Source organism: Adiantum capillus-veneris, chromosome 17, assembly GCF_014529385.1.
Source record: "Adiantum capillus-veneris isolate H3 chromosome 17, ASM1452938v2, whole genome shotgun sequence".
Classification (NCBI taxonomy): Eukaryota; Viridiplantae; Streptophyta; class Polypodiopsida; order Polypodiales; family Pteridaceae; genus Adiantum; species Adiantum capillus-veneris.
Genome location: NC_140947.1, coordinates 102866509 through 102886865, shown reverse-complemented (window position 1 = coordinate 102886865; position 20357 = coordinate 102866509).

Sequence of the window (20357 nt, the reverse complement as noted above, 5' to 3'; positions counted from 1 at the left end):
TTGCTATATGTAATCTCGATGTTGCGAAAAAAATGAGAGAATATCTAGAGGCTAAAATCAATTAATTTTGCATGCTTCACAATCTAGTGATGTAAAAGTGGATTTCACAATACGAGGATGCAAAGCAAGAGCGACAAAGGGCACGAATCGAGTGGAGACAGGGAATACGGCCATTGATGCATTATCCGCCGGTCTCGAGAGCCTACCAACATTGATGAGCTTAAGATGGTTTCACAACCAATTGAAAAGCGTACAACAGTGGGGAAGACAAGTCACTGAGGAGGAGTGGGAGTACTCTCGGGGTTGCGCGACCAAGGCAAGTTTTCTATGTATGACTCGTGGCGTTCTATATTTTTTGATTGCCACTCATAATATTTCTTGGTTGTAAAATAAGTCATACCCTATTTAGAGATGCATATAGCATCGCTTAAAGCGACACTCATAACAACATTCTCGATTTGACGTCTTTAGCGACGCTTGAAGTGACACCGAGGGGTTAAAAAATCCATTGCATTTTTGTTGCTACAGCCGTCACAAGTGCACATAACCTCTTGTAGTGGTGATGGGGAACAAGAGAATCATTTGAACGAGTCCGATATTGATACTCAATCATAACGGCATTTAGATAGATGATCCTCTTTAAGTGGTAACATTGTACTATATATACATACATTAATGATATATATATTAGATATGCTTTAGTCAATTCTACTCTACTTGCAATATAGTATTGCTAAGTTTGCTCACTAATATTCAGCTTGTTTCAATTGTTTTTGTATATGCTGTCAATTTTTTCCATTTATTTTTAGTTGATTTCAATTGTTTTTGTGTAATCGTATACTATGAAGAAAGAAAACCCCATACCATGATCATTTATACTTTCAATTTTGTGTTCGCATAAGTTTCAGTTGTCTTTTTGTTGTAGTGTATGTACAAATCTCTCGAGTATACTTTCCACTTCAAATCTTGTTGGAGAGAGAGAGAGAGAGAGAGAGAGAGAGAGAGAGAGAGAGAGATAAGAAGAAGAAGAATAGAATTTTAACATAGTAGGAAACTATCCCAAGAGACCTTAACAATTTATCCAATGAGAGCCTTGTGTGTGTGTGTGTGTGTGTGTGTGTGTGTGTGTGTGTGTGTGTGTGAGAGAGAGAGAGAGAGAGAGAGAGAGAGAGAGAGAGAGAGAGAAGAAGAAGAAGAAGAATAGAATTTTAACATAGTAGGAAACTATCCCAAGAGACCTTAACAATTTATCCAATGAGAGCCTTGTGTGTGTGTGTGTGTGTGTGTGTGTGTGTGTGTGTGTGTGTGTGTGTGTGTGTGTGAGAGAGAGAGAGAGAGAGAGAGAGAGAGAGAGAGAGAGAGAAGAAGAAGAAGAAGAAGAATAGAATTTTAACATAGTAGGAAACTATCCCAAGAGACCTTAACAATTTATCCAATGAGAGCCTTGTGTGTGTGTGTGTGTGTGTGTGTGTGTGTGTGTGAGAGAGAGAGAGAGAGAGAGAGAGAGAGAGAGAGAGAGAGAGAGAGAGAGAGAGAGAGATCCTTGTGTGTGTGTGAGAGAGAGACATCCTTAAACACATATATGGTCTGGCTCTTGGGAGCCTGACAGATATATGCTTTGAAAAAAAACAAAATAGCGTCGCTTAAGCAACATATTTTACAGTTCTTCGCTTAAACAATGCAATTCAATAGTTTTTATTTATGTCACATAATTAATGACTGACGTCAGATAAGTGATGCAAGTTTTTACCGCTTATATGATGCTTTTACATCACTGCAAGAGTTGCTTAAGCAATGGTTCTATAATGATGTTGGTTGCGACACGGTTTTGGTCACTTAAACGATGCGAAAAAGCGTCCCTAGTGCCAAAGCGTGCTAGTAGTGTGTATTATTGCAGCTATTATCGTGCATATTAGCCATAAACCTAGAAGCCATAACCAGCAAGTTACCACAATAATTGACGGTGCACAATTAGTCATACACCAATCCGATGGCCTATAAATAGATCCGTTGCGCTCTCTCTTCTTCTGTAATTTCAAAGCCAGCTATTAGAATACTTGATGTTCACCGGTTGTAATCTGTATATTTGAAATGCAATTCCAGTTCTAGTTTCAGCTACACTGTCTTCTCTTTTAGTTCCAATATCTTCTCTTTTCAAATGTAGTTCTATCTTTTAGTGGTCTTTGAATGTTGTTCTGAATCTGACATCTCTAGTTCTAACTTGGAATAGTTGTCTGAACACAACAAGCTCGTTTCATTTTGGTGACCATGATATGCACCATGGGAATGAAACTGAGGTCTCTCCAGGACGGGAAAACTCATGAAAAATCAAGGGATTTGCATCATTCCAAACATTCCAGGCGTCAGAGGGCTGAAAGGGTTGCAAGAATGAATAGGTCTTAGGGATTCAAAAGTCAAAATCAAACTGATGAGAGTGACAAGAACCAAAAAACTCATCGGTCATCACACAATGAAACCAAAAACAGAGTAGAAAAGACAGTCACAATGATAAGGACAGAGAACTGTGAGGTTGTCATTGATCACTATGAAGAATCCTAATTACGCAAATAAGGTCAAGGAGGAAATTAATACTTTGCTCAAAGTTGGGTTTATTACGGGGTTGGCAAGCAAAAACTGGCTATTTTCTATAGTGGTTGTCCCAAAGAAGAATGGATAGCTCAGAATGTGTGTTGATTATAGGAAATTAAATGTCCAAACCACTAAAGATCCCGTCCCATTACCATTCAGACACATGATCCTAGATGAGATTGTAGGCTAGAAGATGTATAGATTCATGGATGGTTACAATGGCTACAATCAGCTGAAGATTGCATCAGAAGACAGCGCTATAACAACATTCATCACTGAATGGGCATCATTTATGTATTTGGTAATGCCATTTGGACTTTATAATGCTCCAATAACCTTTTAAAGGTGTATGATGGAAATCTTCAGTGAGTTTCTGCACAAATTTTTGGCCATCTTTGTGGACAACTTTACTATCGTTTCCATCGAAGAAATTCACATATTGTTTCTAGAAATGGTCTTTGAAATGTGCAAGGAGAAGAGGATCTGCTTAGACCCGTTCAATTCTGTGTTTATGGTCTGGAAAGTTCAAGTACTAGAACATATTGTTTCAAGAAATGGAATTGAGATGGTTGAAGATAAGATAAAGAGTATTCACCAAGCCAGGGCATCAACCACAATTTCAAAATTGAGTTCATTCTTGGGGGTAAATTGATTTTTAGCAAAGATTTGTTCATATGTTTGCATCCAAATATTTACCCCTATATGAGCTCACAAAGAAAGGGAATAAATACATCTGGACTAAACAATGTGAATGTAGTTTTCAATGCTTGAAAGATGTGATCAATAGGAAGCTAATCCTTTGCCAACCCAACTAGGATAGTAATCTTTTATGTACATGTTATTGCTTCAGGGATGGTGATGGGGGACTATACTGGCCCAGCCTCATGGAAGATTGTCTACCCAGTCTATTTTGCCAATCGCAGATTCAATTCAGTAGAGCAAGGATATTCAACAACAGAGAGGGAGGTACTTGGAATGGTGTTTAGTGCAACAAATTCAGACACTATCTACTAGGAAATTTATTACACATTTATGTTGCTCATTAGGCCTTATTGTTTTTTGTTGATAAAGTGATCATATAAGGAAGGTTAATCAAGTGGATGATGTTCCTAATGGATTTCGGATTCAAGATCTTCCACAAGCCAGGCAAGTCACTTTACGGGGCTGATTTTCTTTCCAAAAGGACTGGAGGCTATTCAAAACATTTCTAAGAGATGAATCAGTAGGCGTTCAGTTATTTCAAATCATAGATGAGGAAGAGCTACATCCAAAATGACAGGAAGTGTATGATTTCCTCTAGCTAGGCAAATTCCCAAAAGATTGTTCTCAAAACAAGAAAAAGGCATTAATTATTCAAAGTCCAAAGTTCACCATTATTAATGGAGCACTTTACAGATTACAAATTGATGGTGTATTTTGGAGATGTGTGCCATTAAAGGGATGGATGTAGGTTATCACTAAAGCACATAATGGTGATGCGTGCAGTCATTATTCGGTTGATATCTCATACAAGAAAATCCTTCATTAGGAAGAGAATGGGGTCTAGGAGGGCCTCTTTATTTGGCAGATTAAGGGAGTCAAACCTTTAGTATTAAGAAAGAAATCAAAGGAAAACTTTTGAATTCAAACAAGAAAAACAACTAGTTTATTTGAATTCAAAATTTCCCCCCAAAATGAAATTTAAAATCTAGCGAGCTAAACCATATCATGTAACATATCTATGGAAAGAGCTCGGAAAGTAGATTACAAATCTATAATCTCCACTCAAATTGAAGATCATATGTAGGAGTTATGGAAGGACAAAAGTCATAAAATTATCCACCCCCTTTTTGGGGGGGAAAGTGCATCCTTTGACCACTCTTATACCTCACTTACACACCCACCATTCTTGCATACATGGCATGTATCTATTGGTCAAAATGTTAATCACCTCCATAATCTCATGGAAAATAAAGAGGCCCTTCTAGACCCCATCCTCTTCGTAATGCAAGCCGAATTATGGAGGCAGTCGATGATGGCTAATGTTAAAATGTTTTATAAGACCTATGATATATGCCAAAGAAGGGGTAGACCTACAATACCTGGTATAACACCTCTAACTCCAGTTCCATCGATAGGAGTTCTTATAAAATGGGGTCTTGACTATATGGGTCCATTTAAGAAGGTAACTCTCGGGAAGAACACATACATCATTATGGCTACATTCTATGTCAACAAGTGGGTGGAGGCTAAAGAACTTCCAGATAGTACTGCTAGGTCTACTACTTTATTTATCTATATGAGAATATCATGTGTAAATATGGTTGTTCTATTGAAATATTGTCAGACCATGCACGGCATTCATTTCATTAATGATATGATGGAAATTCTCATGGAAATTATGTTTTCAATCATACCCACGAAGTCAACACCATATTATCCTTCGCAAATGTAATGACAAGGCTGAAAGTAGTAACAAATCATTACAATGATTCTTACAAAGATTGTTAGAAGGAACCACATTGATGGGGCACCATACTTCAGACAACATTATAGACCTAAGGTCAGTACGCAAATGACTCCAATCAAACTGGTCTATGGAATAGAAGTATTATTGCCTATGAAATTTGTAGCTCCAAGTTTACAACAGGCAATTGAATATGGGATGGATTTTAATAAGAACCCGAAGCAACGGTTGGATGATCTACTATAGCTGGATGAAATACAACAGAGGGCTATATTGGAACAAGAAGTGGTGCAACATGGAAGGAAGAACTTTTCATAACACTAGGATCAAGGTCAGAGAGTTCTAGAGAGGTGACTTAGTACTGCTCTACCAGTCCAAACTAGGACCAAAGAAATTGAACGTGAAAATAGTGTGGTCAGTACCCTATGAATTTGATTGGGTATTCTCAAATGGAACAATGAGACTTAAAGATTTTTTGGGTCTACTATTGTCTGGAGAATACAATGGGGCCAAAATTAAGCTATATTTCTCATGAACAAAAGGGGTTCCAATTGAGCTAGGGTAAGAACCAGTACCAGAAGGGGAACCAAAAGGGAAACTAATGGACTTGTTCTATGTCAATTCAATTATGACACCAATAGATGAGTCAGCACCAATGCCAATCTTGGCCTTGCAACAGTACCAATCATCAGTTCAATGCAATTAGAGACAACTGAACCATTTATAGCAATACAAGAGGTTCTTCACACTTGTGACGGCCTTAGCAGCGAAAATACATGGGGATATTTTTATCCTCCGCATCACTATAAGCATCACTATACGCGTCACAAAGAGAACGTCGCTATTTGTGTCTCTATATGCATCCCTATTTGCATAGCTATATAAAGACGAATATAGAGACGCATATAGTGACACAAATAGCGATGCAAATAGAGATGCATATAGCGATGTTGCAATTCCAAAAATAGTGATATATATAGTGGCGCCGGAGAATAAAAAAATTTGGTGGCATGGCATACATTACCCTGCCACTCCATCAACCATTTTGAACATAAAGTTTTCAAAATTAAGATGCAAAACTGACAAAAGTATATCACCGAAAGTGAATTGACAAAGTAATAAAGTGACAAAATTATACACATCATAGGCAAAATCACTTGATTGTTAAGCTTTGATCAAAATGTACTAGCTACAACACAATTTTCATTATTAGAAAAATACATTTTTGGCCAATAGTTACAAAACTAACGTACACATGTCATCTCCTAATACATGTTGTGAAAAAAATAAAACTAGGTTATCTAGCTACGGCTACTTTGGCATCGACTAATCTTACCTCTCATCGCGTCCCACTGGCATATGTGTCAGATCCTGCAAAAAAAAACAATAAGACTTTCTGTAAGTATAGATATATAATTACAAAACAACCTAATTTTTAGCTTATTATTAAAATATATCAAATATAAGAGTGTAAAGTGAAATACTAACCAAGCCGGAGCGAGAACTCAGAATGTCCATAAGGACATTTAATCCCTTTTTGTCCGCATACTTGCGCTTGTACGGTGTGGGGTCACATCCATCCATCGACCACCACTCAAAACATACAAAGAAAACATTATGTTAGAATTTAAAATTACAAATACCCATAACTACCAAAACTAAAGGGTGATGCAATAACATTTACAAAGTTGGCCTCAAATGATGCCCATCCGCCGCTCCCCAAGTGGTGCAAGCTCCCTGATTCTACTCGTTCTCTGGATACCTCCTTTTGTTGCTTCCACTTGTCGAGATTCTCACGTCCTACTTGCTTTGGATTTTTCAATCTTCTTTGGCCAGCCATCTTGATCTGCTACACGCATGATTTATTGCTTTCTACACTTCAAAGCACTTGTGCTTGCAGTTCTCACGCATCTACACCTTCAACAAGTCTTAATTGAAGCACTCATCCCAATTTGACATGGGAATCTTGTCATGCAGTATGCTGATGACTTTGTCTTCTAATTCATTCGGCACTTCACTCCAGGTGTTTAGTATGTAGTGTCAAAACACGTGAGAGCAAAGGCCGCGCATGGACAAGATCACCTTCTTGCCTTTGTCATCCAAGATGATGCTACCACTAATGTCGATCGAGTACAAAAATCCCCCTTGCCTGTGATGTGCACGTTTGTATAAAGGCGCTACTCCTTTGCCCGGGGCCGGACGTCCGGTGTTCGTCGGCCGCTCGCCTACCGTGTACACACTTCCTTATTCTTTCTATACATAAGAATAAGGAGCACCTCACTCACTTACGTTAGTTCTTGAAGTTGCTCCACCCACACAATCTCTTGTGCTCTTCCCCTTCCCCGCACGCATCTAGCCACACGTGCGCTCACAATGGTATTAGAGCTACGATGGCGAACGGCACCCGCGATGGCTTTTCGACGAGATGGAAGCCATGGAGCTCGGCTATGGCGGCTTGAGCTCGGCGATGGTGGTATGGCTTGACAACGTCAGATCTTAGCTTAGGCATGTATATTTAGCTTGTATCAAGCTTATGTAGAAAGCTAGTGCTGAATTTTCCAGAGAAAGAGCAGGAACAAGAAGTGTTGAAGTTCGTTTTTGCTGTTTTTGGCTCTCGAATCAGTGTTTTTTAAATAACTCCGTCACATGGGGCCGGATGAATATGATCCAGGAGTTTAGGTTGGGGTTTTGAAACATTCCAAACACGGTGGTGATGTACATTTTTTGAAATTTTGATGAAAATGGCAGAAAGTGCAACAACAATAAATTTATGTTGCACTTTTGGACCAAAAATGGACGTTTTTGGCATATTTCTCACACCCGGATTCCGATATATGTGATCCAGGAGTCTACCCAGGGTTTTGGCAAGTTCCATACACGTTGGTCACTTAGAAATTTTAAATTTTGAGTACTAAAGCTTTTGCAATACCCTAATAGACAATCACATGTTTAATAGTTTATTTGCAGATTTTTGCAGGTAGTTTCTCTTGTGAGATGTGTTTTGAGCTAGCTTTCTCTATACTTGCATATATGGTTATCTGCTCTATGCTTGGTTGAGAAGTTTGTCTTAGATTATATGCTTGTAGATAGCAAATTGTGGAGTTGTTTTATGTATATGCGAGCATTGGTTTTGATGCGATTGGTCATGATTTTCATGATTGTGTAGCGGTCGAGTGATCTCCCAATCTTGTTGCCATTTTGGTGATCACTTAGTGGTCGAGTGGTCTCCCACTTTTGTTTATTTTGAGCCATTGCACGTCAAACAAGTCCAAAAAAAATCCTCAATAGTCTATTGTCAAAATTTATTGTAGCCTGCCGAAGTAAGAGAGTTCCGCTCCACCACATGATCTGCATTAGAAGACCGTCATCGACTAGATTGTTCAAATTTTTCCATGACTCCATAATCTTGTGTAGAATGCTTTTTGTCGATCCATTCTACCAAAAAATGTCAACCTTTACACCATGCTGCCATGTACGACTTATACTTACAACCATTGCTCTTTACTTACATGCACAAACAGCTTGTCTGTGAGCTGTTTGTGCATGTGAGCTTGCAAACAACTACATACCTAGACTCGTATGAGATCAATGAAAACTACTACGAACATAATTATAAACCTAACTCTACATTTAAACCATAATTTTGAAGCTAAACTTGAATATAGAACTATATTCAAAACCTAACCTTAAATCTAGACCTAAGCTCTAATGACTAACTATCTTTAAATATTCCTGACTATGCTCCAAAACCCTAAATAAAGAGTTAAATCCTAAACCTAAACCCAAAGCTCTAACATTTAATATAAACCTAAACTCTAATTTAAATATAAAAGCTAAATCCTAAATGTATGACTCTCTCTCTCTCTTTATCTATATATGATTCTCTTCTCTCTCTTTCTCCTTCTCTCTCTCAATGTATATGTGTGTGTCTACACATGTCTCTCTCTCTCTCTCTCTCTCTCTCTCTCTCTCTCTCTCTCTCTCTCTCTCTCTCTCTCTCGCTCTCTCTCTCTGCCAAAACCTAGCCTTGTCTCCGTCATAACCTAGCCTTCATAGTCTGTGCGTCTCCCCTGGGTGAAGATGGCCCTCTAAGGGGTATTAATCCAGAAGCCCTACCCGATGCCCAATCCTTATTCTGTTGCAGTGCTTTTCATTGTACATGTCGTTTTGGTCCAAGATCTATTGTGACATGCGTCCTGCTCCTCAGCTTACAAGATTTGGTTCAAGACTCTCTCTCTCTCTCTCTCTCTCTCTCTCTCTCTCTCTCTCTCTCTCTCTCTCTCTCTCTCTTTGACCATCAAAAACTAAGCCCCATCTATGCTTGTCAAAAAACTTCATTTCTCTATTATCCCACCGACACAGTGCATGGCAATGCTTTCACTCCAAAAAAATTAAATCAAGATTGGGGGGCTACACTTACTGTGATGTACCACGGAGGACACCCTTGAGGAAGCAATCACCAAGCTCAATGACACTCTTGAACCTGTCTACATCAAGCCCAAAATTGTTGCTTGGATCAACGATACACATAGACATGTGCCACTCGAGCATTGCATACTCACTTTCAAGGACAAAGATGAGCATATGAAGTTGTTGTATCTATCTTGACTTCTCAAGGAAAAAAAGCTTTGGATTGTAGCAGAATTGACCATGGATCACCTCAAGAGTAAAGCAAGTGAGCTCAAGAAGATGCATGAAGCATGTAAGCAAGGCAAATGGGCAGTCTACCAAGGTGGCAAAGCGATCATCAAGGAATTTCAAAATCCCAAACCGGCACTCCCCTCACCGATCCTTAGGTTTTTCTTCTCCCTTTTTCCCTACTCTACCCTCTTGATGGACCCTCAGTCCCTAATTGATATGTATCAATGCGAACTGAGAAGGAATTATTGAAATGTTGTGTTTTTGGTCCCATGGGTCATATATGACCTCGGTGGACGATAATTCAATCTCTCTCTCTCTCTCTCTCTCTCTCTCTCTCTCTCTCTCTCTCTCTCTCTCTCTCTCTCTCTCTCTCTCTCTCTCTCTCTCTCTCTCATATTAAATATATATTAGTTGAAAGAGCCATTGAGCTTGGGAGAGCTATACGTCTACGACATCAATTGAGGCTCCGTCATAGGATTATGACTACTTAGCACGATATGGGAGATGCCCATTACATCTATTTACAAAGGCGTACATTGACAAAGCTCTTCACCGATCGATGCACTACTTTCTCAGACAACGCCCAATGTTGGAAATTGATGATGGTGATGATGATTTTATTCTTCCACTTTACTTCACTTCTATTTTTGTACCCAGACATTAGATTAGATCCACAAGGAGTTTATCGGATTGGTCTCATAAGAAATTTTGGCATTTTGAAGACGTTAAATAAATCATTTCATTTCATTTCTCTCTCTCTCTCTCTACTTGCTTTATCTCTCTTTCTCTCTCTTAAACTTATCTCTCTCTACCTCTCTCAGTGTGTGTGTGTGTCTGTTCTCTGTTTATGCATGTGTGTATACATTTTCTCTCTCTCTCTCTCTCTCTCTCTCTCTCTCTCTCTCTCTCTCTCTCTCTCTCTCTCTCTCTCTCTCTCTCTCTCTCTCTCACACACACACACACACACACACACACACACACACACACACACACACTAAGGGGGAAGGTAACATGAGAGAGCGGAGAGGGAGGGAGCATACCTGGCTCTACTTCCTCTCCTCGTGTGTATGTGTGTGTGTGTGTGGAGAGAGAGAGGGAGGGGGGGGGGAGGGGGACATGTATACCTATTGTGTAGAGAGCGTCGAAACTCAAATTTGCAAATCTGAGTTTCTGGTGCTCTCAAATTATTTATATAGGGTCGTGGGGCTATGAGCGCCGCTATAGTTTCTCTATGAGCATCGCTATAAGCGTCTCTATGAGCATCTCTATAGGCTTCTTTATGAGCGTCCCTATAGTCTTTTTTACATAGTGACACTCATAGCGAAGCCTATAGCGATGCGAAGATTTTTCCCATCGAAGCGTTGCACTACGAGTGTGTCGCTACATTGAAGGACCTCTTGTAGTGAATAGCACCGGTGAGGTGCAAGTGGGAAATGAACCAGATCCCAAAACGAATATCTCCATTAATGATTAATCAGACAAGCCAATGCATGTTTGACACATCACAAGTAGAGTGAAAAGATCAAGGGCGAATAGCTGGTGGAGCATTCATGGCAAGGATTCATATAACTATGCGACGGGTTCGCCCATCTACAGTTTACTTCCAACCCTGAGTGCCACTTACCTCTCAACTTGCAGAGATTGTTTCAAGCCCATGGATACCTGCTTCTTCAACATGGAGCCAAACTCCTTTAACAATTACCATCCTCGACACTCCACACTACTCCTTCAACAACTCATTTATGACAACGAAAACAAAAAAGCCTTCCTCAACCGACACTTCTTTATCTGAGTTGTGTATGGGCAGAAAGTCCAAGTCACAGTAGATGCGAGAATCCTTGGACAAGATGAATTCAGACATAGAAAGCCTTCAGGAGTCTTTAGGTATCATTCTAGAGAGTAAGATAGCAAAATATTGCTTCCAAGAAAGTGAGCAAGTGCTACTCAAACTATGGGTCTTAAAGGTCATACACTTCCCAATGATGGGAAAATCATGCAACAGTACTCGCTACATAAAAAGAAAAAAAGAGTATTGTAGTCATTCATGGTCGCAAGCTTGAGTTGATCGCTGGAGAACTGACACATAATTTCAAACTCCCTAATGTTTAGAAAGCCACACTAGCAAAACGACTAAAGACATTAGCTAGTATCTCAAAGAAGATGATCCAGCCAAGAAGAAGAGAAAAGATGGTGCTCAGAGTATTCCAGTAGCACCCTTGGGGGGTTCACTATGTGTGATACTACCATATCACGTGCGTTCAAGAAATGTTTGTAAAGCCCGTTATCTATGAATTTTTCTAGGAATATAATGTACCCTTTTCTTCTCCAATCTGTAATCTTTTTTCAAATTTGAAAAAATAGTATGCCTATGTATATATATTTATGTATGTTTCAAAAACTCTAAATACGCTTCTAATGAACTCACGCGATAGGTCACATTTTTTGTAGATGACCTCCCCAAGGTAGCACCACTAGAATACATTGCAGTCTACACGCTCATTTCTAAGAGCATCAACCTAAAAAATAACCCCACATATCTGTTAGAGAAACTATTTGCAATGCTATTAGCTAAAGTGTTAGACCCAGAATCCAGTATAAACATTATGCACTTTTTGTATAGCACTGTCATTCAATCAACTGCGAAGTCTAAATCCAAGATACTCTTTAAAGCTTGTCATGTATGGCATTTTGTCTACTGGGCAAGCTTAACTGTAGTACTTGTTACTATTCAGACAATTTGGGATAGAGTATTGGATTCAAGAGCAAAAAGAATCGATTTAGATTCATCTGATGAAGAAATGGAGGATATAATTGGTTTAGACAAGGCTAGTTCACAAGCAAAATAAAGTCCAGCCAAGCCATCCGATTACAAAGGCAAGGGCAAGGAGCTAGTTGGGGATAAATGCCCTGCTACTAACACAAAAACTAGCTTTGCTACTAAGAAGCTCAAAACTTTGGAATTGATCAAGGGACTCAAAGCCAAAACTCAAAAATAAGCTAGCTGCATTGAAACCTCTACTGAGTAGAGCATGCAAGAGAAGGAAAAAATTGCAGAACAACCAATCCATACAACAGAGCAACAAACAACTACCCAAACTAAAGCATCCAACCAGGCATCTGGCAGTGGCTTTCTACTAAAAACCAATAATCTAGCAGTGGTCAAACTAGATGGAATGCAGAGGTTGCAAACAACACCTCTTAAGGGAAGATTGGTAATAAAGAAACCAATAGAGCTGCCTTACCATATCCATTTCTAGTAAGAGCCTATGAAATATATCAGACTAATCCAGATGTAATCACTCAAGGGTGTGTAAAAGTGTTTAGTTTGTTTAATTTGGAACACAATAGTGAATGTCATTGGTCAAATGATGGAGGCTCAAACCTCTACCTACAGTGCTAGTATAGCACTTCAAATGCAACTTTGGTAGGCCTAGGAAGAACTGAAGAAGCTAAGGGAGAAAGAGACCAATTGGACAACCGACAACCAAAAACCTAGCTATGCAAACATAGAAACAGGTACACAAGAGAGATAAGGAAGGAATAGAAAAGAAGATTCATAAAATTCTTGTGTACCTGTTTCTATGCAAACATAGAAACAGGTACACAAGAGAGATAAGGAAGGAATAGAAAAGAAGATTCATAAAATTCTCCAGAAAAATCAGATAATGCAAGAATTAAAAGAAGATTCTCTAAGAGATGCTGACGTTAAGAGAAACTTTTGGAGGCTAAAAGATCATATTATAGGAATTTATTCAAAGCACATCAAGCGACAAAGCAAGAAATACATCTACCACAACTTAGTACAAATTAGGGATTAGAATGGGGACCTAACCCTTAATGTATCTGATCTTGAGACCTTTATTGAGACAATCCACACAGAGCTGAGAGAAAAAGCAAGGCAATACAACACAATGATGGTCAATGAAGCTATCATTGAGTATATTGATAGCTAGCAATATAAGCATGAGGAAGATGATAAAGATCATGATCAAGATCAATATCACAAGAAGAAACATGATGATAATGATGAGGATGGCACATGTGGCCATCATACTGGCTCAGTTGTTGAGGGTTTAGCAACTGAGAGTACACCTCTAGATACGACTTCAAGTCAGCGTGCTGAACACCACAAACCACCAATAGGGAATAATCAAAGTCTACCTCAGCACAATGAAGGATAAAAATTCCATGCAGGTTCAAGTCACAATAAAGGGAAAGCAGTTTTATTGCTCACCAACTCTGCATCTAACCACAAATTTCATTCTATTGAGTTGATAGCACTAAACAACAATCTACAAAGAGCCAAGAGTCTTCAAACTAAGCAATTCTTGGATGAAAACTCAGTATACTCAAATCTAGAAAGATTTTAGATGCTCTATGTGGGAAAAGGACGAATGATTGTAGACTAGAAGATGGCAAACTACCACGACCAGGCATTTTGTCAGTTACCTACACATCCTGCGTGTGTCCAAGTGTTGGAAAGATTTCTAGAATGGGACCTTACTACAAATGACATGGTAGTGCATCCAAAGGCTACACAAATTTACCAAATCAAACCTCAAGTCACTTGAGCTTCAAGTAGAAATGGTGCTAGGTAACAAACCTACGTACAAGTGCACGACTTAAATTAGGCAGCAACTAAAGGAGATGTTGGTACAAATGCAAAGTGCCAGAGGAGTGAATCTCAGGGTCAAGGATATTTAAAAGCGCAATGAAGCTAGCAATAGAGGACCCAAGACCAAAATGATTATCAGAGAACATGAAACACATCTGAAGAGTCTGTTTCACTTGGTCAAGCTTACGAGGAAAATGATGCAGAAACTTGGTCTATAGCTTTTTCATGATTCTCTACCATTGTTGTATGCCATCCCAACCAAAGAAGCTGAGTTACCTTGCTTATTTCCAGCTCTCTATCCACCTCACTGAATCAACAGACCAACAAAAATATCTAGAGATAGCAGATGGGCTCCAAACATGGTATGAGGAGGCGACCATGGAATACAATACTGCAAGATGCACTGCATAAGTTTGTGGTTAGTGAGCTACTGGATGATCTTTGCAAGTTTTCATTGTTAATGGGCCAGTGGAAGATTCACATCAAACAGCTTATTGGAATCACGTACTCGGGGGGGGGAACTTTTTATAAAATGTGTAAATCACGTGCGTTCAAGGACTATTTGTAAAACTCCTTATCTGTGAGTTTTTGACTAATAAAATACACCCTTTTCCTAATTAACCTGTCAATTTTGTTCACATGTCCATTTTATGGTACCCTTTTGTATGTAAAAATGCGAGAAAATTTAGAATTTAATAACCCCTTTTGTTGCACTCACATGATAGTAATGATTATCAAATGACCCACCAAGATCACAAATTGGCTATTAGCTAACAATAAAAGCCTGTAAAATTCTAAAGAAGAAAGTGGCTAGTAAGGCGAGCTCTGAACCCCAATTTAGAAACACGACTGAGATCTTGTTTGAAGCTTGCATCAATTCAAGTGCAACCAGCCATTGCCTCAGGATGGATGCATGCAGTTTCCTATTTTCACACACTGGACATAACTCATTTGACAAGAGGCAAACACTCTCTGTATGATGCTAACACTTAGACTTGGGATGCCTTGACACCTTGTGAAGTAGAAATGATGACTATTAGGAAGGATCATTCGGAGAAAGAGGCACTATTTAGACTCATTCAGAAGGAACACATTGGATCCGCTACCTCAGAGGCATCACAGGCACCATCCAAAAGGAAGAAGACACATAACAAGAAGAGGGTTCTCTTGGGTGAGTTAACTGGCAACCCACCGATGGCCTTTTGCAAGATGAAGTAGATATGAGGATTTTGACAACCAACACCTTTGGAGTCCTATGCTGACATAGGAGAGCTGGCTGTCCAAACACAAAAGAAGGAGCTAGAAATTGGGAATCATTATTGGATCCGTTATTGGGCAATTAGAAAATAGTTTGGGAATCATCATGTGAATTTTTTGTATATACCAAAATTCAAGAGACAAGAGGAGGTATGTATATGGTGAGAACTACCTCTAGCAGGACTGCCGAGCGGATGAAGCTTTCAAAAGCAGTAGCTAGCAAATTACCATACTAATTGACAATGCACAATGAGCCAGCAAACACGAGGTTGACGGCCTATAAATAGGACCCGTTACTCATTTTGTACAAATTTTGACTCCCTAGAATCCTTAGTTGTCTACATCTTGAGCTACTTGTGCTCCTTGTATTACTTTGTAATCATCCATTGCACTCTCTCTTCTTTCGTGATCCCAAAGCTGAATACTGGAATATTTGATGCTCACTAGTTGTAACCTGGATATCTTAAATGCAATTTTAGTTCCAGTTTCAGTAACATTGTTTTGTTTTTCAATTCAAGTATCTTGTCTTTCCAGTTTCAACTCTGTCTTTTAGTGATCTCTAAATGTTCTAAAATTGACATCTCTTGTTCTAAGTATCGACCTAGAATAACTGTCTCAAGACATCAAGCTCATTCAAATTATCTCTCCAATTTTCTCTTGTCAAACTGTGGCAATAATGGCGGTTGAGTTTTCCTCTTAAAGTGATGGAAGGAAGATTCATTTTGTCATACATCATCCATTCATACACATCACATTGGTGGAATTGACGGGTAGTCTCTTGCTCTCTTCTTGATTCTCTCTTTCTTGGTTTTTTCCCTTTCCTACTGGCCATGGATTTTTCCTTAAACACAAGGTAGGAAAGATTCTTGGCATGAGAAAAAGAATCTTGCAATCTCTCTAGCCACCCTAAGCTGTGCACCACATCATGCCCCAAACTTGTGAGATCTTATGCTCACTTTGAGTTATGCCAATTAGCCATGCAATGCCATCTTGTTTCTCCTATATCCTACTTTATTACTACCATGATGTTTGTTGTTTTCTTGGTTTACCTGCATCAAGCCGTCCTCACCAAGATGCTATACCTCATATGCTTGTTTCAACAACACCAGATAAGGTTGAACCAATATTTTGCATCACTAGCAAGTCTTGCATATATGGTTGCAACTAGTCCCTAAAGATGTAGTTAAAACCGCTGCAGAAGTCACACGTCCAAAAATGGAAACTCCTACAAATATTATTAGGAATAAAGGCTTAACTAAGTAGACAATAGAGTGGTTTAGTTAATAGAGAAAGATAATTTACACACGCAAGAGAGATAATAGAGAAGAGAGAGAGAGAGAGAGAGGGAGGGATATAATTCACACACACAAGACAGATAATAGAGAAGAGAGAGAGAGAGAGAGGGAGGGATATAATTCACACACACAAGACAGATAATAAAGAAGAGAGAGAGAGAGAGGGGGGGAGAGCACACATTATATATGTGGTTCACCCAATGTGGTCTACATCCATGGGAAAGCAGCCACTTAATAGATTTTACACTTCAAACTAGAAGTAGGTTACAAAGGGATTATACCCTTAATGGAACTTTCTGCCTTGCTTCACTCTCACCACCTCACACACACCTTGCTTCACCAACTCCACAATTCTTCAATGCACCTTCATTGATCATTTTGTGTGTAGAAGAGGCCTACTTTTATAGGCCAAAAGGGCTGCCCTCTCACATGAGAGACAACCATGTGTGTAGCCGCACTTGTGTAGAAAAGTTCATCTTGAACTCTCTCATATGCCCATGAAATCCACCTGAAATTTGTCCATCCCACCATGTGTATCCCTAGCCAAGTCTGCCTGAAACTCAATCACTAGACAAAGACTTTCGACCACCAGGCACCATCCATTGACTATCGGCCATCGGCAAACAAGCCAACCGACGACTGTTTTTCGATCACGTTTTGGCCACTGTCCTGCCATAATATTCTCGCAAAAAGCAATATTCCACTAAAATCTCTTGACTGGGTGTGAATTTTTGGTTTTTTGTAAACTTAAACCAAAGGTTTGAGAGTAACTCAAAAAATCCAATAAAGGTAGCCTCCTAGAAGCCCTAGGTTATGGAAAAGCCTAAAACACTTAATTCTGGCACCTAAAAGTCACAATTTAGATTAAAACTAAAACTCTGTGTATCATGAGAGTGGTTAGTCTAGTTTGATGGGATGTATAATGATCATTATGCCAGGTTTGGGTAAAGGAGGCACTTGTTGGGGTCAACCTAACTTGGGCACCCAAGATGTCAGCTTATTGTTGTAAGAACCTCTTGAAGGCGGGCTTCTGAAAACCTTATTAATACACTCTTTTTGGTGTGATTCTTCTAATTCATTCTCTTCTTCTTCTCCATGTCTGCTCATTGCTTGCATCCACATAGCTCAAGCCCAATAGAGAGTGGGTATATTATGCTAAGCACAATTGAAACCAAGATCCAATTAGTTTTTGTGCACCTAGGTATACATTGCTTACCAATCAATAGTGCTATCGATTGAAAATGATAATATTAATTTTTTTATACAATTACTATTTAAATATATATAAAAATAGAAAATTAAGTGTTTAGTTAAGATCATTATTTAAATAAATGAATGTAGTCTAGCTAGCATGAGTTTGAAGATATGCGCCACTTTCTTTTCTCAGAGTCCAAAACCAAGTCCAAGCCTTACCCTCATGGGCCATTCCAAAACCTTCGTTTTGTGAGGAAACTTTGTGACAAAATTGCATTGATGTAGAGAGTTCTCATCTCTGAACATATTGCCAATTATGGAATTGCAAACACAATTTGTATGAGGTAGATAGAGTACTAAAGACGACTTGAGTGTTTTTTACAAAATTTACCGTATATATTCTATCAAAAGGGTCAAATTTGTTTTTTGAGCCAAAATAACTCTCTACTATGGCAATCTAAGTGTGGATTTTAAATTGGAGTTTGGACGCTCATGGATCCACTCTAATCAATTAGGATCTCATATACATTCATTGAAAAAATTCAAACTACAAAATCATCAAGCCAAAGATTATAAAAATCATTTTTTGTTTAATAGAGAAATTACAAAGTGGCCACACTAGACTGGCATTCAAGGCAAGTGTTAGCTCAATAGCTAAAAGGTCTAAAAGTGGCTTTGGGCTTATTATCCTTACAAAAAATCATCTCAGACTACTCTTATTATTGGCTATTGTCATCCAAATTGAATTTCAAATGGAAGCTGTGTAAACTCCAGCAATAGACTGCATGCACATCATGAGAAAAAAAGGCACTTGAGAATCGGAACACATGACATGAAAAATCCTAATTCCATAAAAAGTCCCAATAGTAATAATGAAGACTCACATACTAGATAGTAGAAAGCAAAGAGGATATTTTCTTATAGGGAGAACACCCCTCACATTAGACAATATGCTATTGATTATATGCTTATATAAGACAATTTAAGCTTGTTACTCTCTCAGTGATAGCACATTACAAGTTAAAACCCTGTGACCCTTACTAGTTGTGATTGTGTTGAGTTGGGCCCAAGCATGCATTGATGGTACTAGAAACTGGTGTCTTGGATAGTGCTTTGATAGCACATTCCAAAACCCACTAATTTCACATTCTACATGTAAAATGAAATAGCATGCTATATATGAATGGGTATAAATTTCAAAGTAAAACCTGAAATTGCAAGGCTCGACAAGTTTTGAGATTTTTTGTGAGTTTTGTATCCACCCATGGGTAATATCAAAGCATATGTCCCTCTAATCTTTTTTCCATTTCTTTTTTAAGGAATCGAGAAAGACGCTTTATTGAGTGGATGTGGGAAAGGGAAGGCAGGCGATAGGTGGCGGGCAGAAGATTTTTTCTTTTGTTTTGTCTTTCCAGGTGTTTGTCTCCTTCTCTCTCTATTTGTGGCTCTCGCTCGCTCACTCTCGGTGTTGTAGTTGCACATGCAAGAGGGAGACGAGGACTCAAGGAGGGCCAGATGTACTCTCTCTCTCTCTCTCTCTCTCTCTCTCTCTCTCTCTCTCTCTCTCTCTCTCTCTCATTCACAACCCAAGACGGCAAGCCAAGAGGCCACGATCAATACAATGTATAGCTCTCTATGTCTTTTGGAGGCAGCTCATGCCCCCCTCTCTCTCGCTCTCTACCCCTCTCTTTCACTACCTAGGCCTTGAGCAGGGAGGGTAAGATGTGCAAGAACAGGGCATCATGAGGGAGGGCATTTCGTGATGGTGTCAATCCGATCATGTCGAGTCGAAAGAAGTCTTCCCAAGTCTCTCTTGTTGAGAGAGAAAGAGAGAGCACAAAACTAGAACCCCAAAGTGTGTAGAATATACACATGAGATGATGTATATATAGAGGGGACCTGGGTGCCATATATAGAGAAGCCATATATATTAAGTAGCTTCACATATAAGCTCAACACCCCCGCTCAAATAAGGCTCCCTAACTGTGGATGAAAAAACCCTTGGGGGTTCAAGGGAAAAACCCACATCTCTATATACACCCACTGTTATATTATAAAAATCATTGAATGTACAAATTTTCATGAGGAGCTACATCACTCCTTTTACAATGAATATTTTATGAGGACCTACATCACTCCTTTTACAATGAATGTTTTATGAGGAGTTACATTACTCCTATGCTATCAAATAAAATAATGAATACAAAGGTTCAATAAAGAGGTGTAAAGGCTATCGATTAGCTCGTAATCAGAAGTGTCTCCGTGAATTTGTTGTGTAGCTTGTCATCAATATGGCATCACCAAACATGTCTTCATAAAT